Source organism: Pygoscelis adeliae, unplaced genomic scaffold, assembly GCF_000699105.1.
Source record: "Pygoscelis adeliae isolate BGI_AS28 unplaced genomic scaffold, ASM69910v1 Scaffold220, whole genome shotgun sequence".
In the NCBI taxonomy this organism is placed as follows: Eukaryota; Metazoa; Chordata; class Aves; order Sphenisciformes; family Spheniscidae; genus Pygoscelis; species Pygoscelis adeliae.
The window spans coordinates 2,231,629-2,235,027 of NW_008824049.1; positions in this window are offsets into that span (position 1 = coordinate 2,231,629).

Genomic DNA, 3,399 nt, shown 5'->3' on the forward strand with positions numbered 1-3,399 from the left:
GACGCTGTTTCCCAGGTTAGGCTGCACGGAGGAAAAGCTCACTCAGAAAAATCAGCAGGCGTTTTAAGTGTTCTTCCTTTGATTGAAATAGTGATATAAACTCCTGGCGTTATTAATAATTTCCTCTATTTCTATGCACCTTACACAATCGCCCATGGTATCTGCATGTCTCATGCTCTCCCACGGATCCATCCTCTCAGAAGGCTCAGAAGTCACAGCCATGAGGGCTCCCGTCCATGGAGCAGAGCAGGGTCGGGAGTACCCCGATGCCCACAGAAAGCCTGGGAGCAACACAGGTGGATGCTGCAGCTTGTCCTCACCCCTCCAACAGCCCCCCGGGGAGCTCACACCCCTTATACAGCCCAGGGGGCTGCAGGGGACCAGCCCACCGCCTATCCATGACAGGGACAGTGGGCAGTGAGCGCAGGGAAGGCTGTTGTCTGCTCAGGGCAGTCAGGCAGCGGCACTTGGAGATGTTTGGGCACTGACAACTACAGCACTTCCCACCTTTATCCCCACCAACCCATGCCAGGAGCCTGAGTCAGGACAAAAACAGGGAAGGAAGAAAAAAAAATTAAATATAAAACCCCACACCCAAGATGCAAGGCATGCCCACTAACACTGACGCAACCTTTCAGCGCTTGTGAGTATTTGCAAAGCTGCTTCTTTTTCCTCCTTCAGGCTCTGCAACTCGTCATGGGGCTGCAGACTCAGCTGCTGGTCCCTACACACAGCCAGGCTCCAGCTCCTGAGCATCTACGTGATAAAAAGTTCCTTCAATCTTTGTTCTGCTCTGCAATGAATGTCACAGCTTGACAGCTACGCTGAAGAAATACAGATGGGACAAACTGGCAACGTTTTACAGAAGCCAATACAAGGATGCCCATTTATACCCATGGAAGCTCTTACATTGTGTGAAAGAATGATTTTAAAAAAAGAAAAATAAGTGCAACATTTCTGATGTTAAACTCCGCAAAGAACACTGTGCAATTATTCTTGAGTGAGCTCCACAGAAAGAGCTGGATATGCTGTAATTTGGAAATAATTTAACATTTTAATAATTCATGTGTTTAGCTGCTTTTGAAAGAACATTCTTTATTATCGTTTCCTCTTGAAACAAGTACATAGTTTTATTACTACATAAGGCTGATATCATGTAAGCTCAAAAACATGTTAAAATCAGTTGCCTTCAGAAAAAAAAAAAATCCATTTGCACACAGACTTGAATCAAGAAAAACTGGGTCAATCTCTTCTCTTATACCAAAGTAAATGCAGAATCAACAGCTTCATCTTGGAAGCGAGGGCTCCGAGGGTCTTGGTGGCTCTGCCACCTTCCACTGGTGGCTGGGAATGGCACCACAGCACACAAGGCTTTAGGACCAGACCGGGGTCTCGCTGGACCAGCACGTCACTTCAGGAGATGTGGCTGAATAATTCAAACACAAGCCCACACATGTATACCCCTGGGTACCTCATTCCCCTCCTGTCCAGAGAGGGCAAAAAAGGAATTTGCATTAATCCTCGCAGGTGGAGATGCACTGAAACGTGGGACGATCAAGGCACTGGCGTTACCCACTGCTCTACCAAGTTTGCACAGCTTCCCTGCAGTGGGAACTCCACGCCTCCTGTTCGGCACTCCACTCTGAGAAATTTTTTGGCCATGTCTAGGTGGAAATAAAGCAGCATCTTGCTTTGTATTTCTTCTGCCTGCATTCCCATTTGGAAACAAAGCACAGTTTGGTTTTTTTTTTTTAGTCTGAAGAGATGCTCTTGCTTCACGGAAACTTAATGCACTTTCCAAAAGAAGAGGTTTGCACAGTTAAGGAGAAGGCAAGCCTGAACACACTTTGTATGTGCCATGCCAGCAATTACACTTGAAGGAAATCAGCTAACAAATACCACATCGACAGGGCTGGAGGAAGAGCACACAGACAGGAGCCAACATGGAAAGGATGTGCATCCTCCCTCCTCCTCCTCCTCCTCCTCCTCCTCCCCTTTATGCCAGGTACAGCCAGCCTCCTCTTGTCAGATTAATTGACGCAGTGGGTTAATGGATAAACAATTAACCAGTGTACGCAATCATTATTTGCTAAGGACCACAGCAGGGCTGCATAACTCAGGATTTTTTTTTATTTTTTTTTAAAGCTAAAGCTGTTTTCACAAATGGCACAGACGAGTCCTGGGATAAAGCATAGTCGAAACGCAGTTGGACCTAAGTGTGTCCCAGCAGCAAGAGAGGAAGATTCCCCCTGTTGAGATTAGAGGCAGATTATGGGCTGGAGAGGGAGAACGTGACGTGCCTACAGCCCAGCCAGAAGCCCCACGAACACGGGCAGCGGCTGAGCTCCCCCGTCACAGCCGGCTGCTGCAGAGTCGGAGGGTACGGGGCAAACCCAGCCCCGGGCAGGGAGGGCAGCATGGGGATCAACTGGAAAGACGGGACATACCACATCCCTCTGAAAGCTTCTGCAAATTGCTTTATATGGCTCTGCTCAGTAAGAGCTATTTAACCTCTTGGCCAGAGCTCTCCATGTGGAGACCGCCTTCATTCCCACAGGCAAGCTGAGGAATGTGCCCAGGTTAATCTGCAACAGGCTGGGTGTAAACACGTGCCAAGCACGGTTATCCGTGATTCAGCAGCAAAACAGAAGGGCTGCATCGAGAAGGCTGTGTCTATCCAGTGCCACTCAGTGCTTGCACTAATGATGGACTAGAGAACGGGCTTATAAAACTTGTGATATTGCCAGCTTTGGAGGCTGCAATTATGTGAAAGACAGAAAGAGAACTCAAATGATACCTGCAAATTGCAGGAGGGTGGAAATAATAGGATGAAATTTATTAGAAACAAGTGCTACACTTCAGTATTTGGCTGTTGCCATCCAGGACAAAAAATAAGCAGCAGTTTGTTAGAGAAAAAAAGAAAAAAAAAAAAGAAAAAGAAAAACAAAAACAAAGACCAGGGTTTCAGTGGGTCAAGAATCGGCAACCCAAACAAAGGCAAAAACTGCCAAGAGGCACAAACAGGGCTACTGCCTGCAAGCTAAAAAGGAAGATAGGGTGCAGAAGATGGGAAGAGTCAGATCTAAAGCACTTGACCCATGAGAACACAGTGTCAGGACTGAGAGAAGGAAGAGACTTGGATGAAACATGACAGCAGTCTGCAAGGGTGTAGAAGACTGCTGCGAGCCGGACGGACAACAGATAATTGCTCTGAATTGCAGGTTTCAAGCAGAGACTAGGGAGCAAAAAACCTGTCTAGTGGCAAAGGCATGGGACTGTCCAAGGAGGGGTTTGCAGAGTCCTCAGGGCCGGAGGTCTGTAAGGGCAGGCTGCCCTTACTGACCTTCCCGGGGCAGGGGAGGAGGAACAGCCACCCCAGCTCCCTCCAGAGACCCCCAG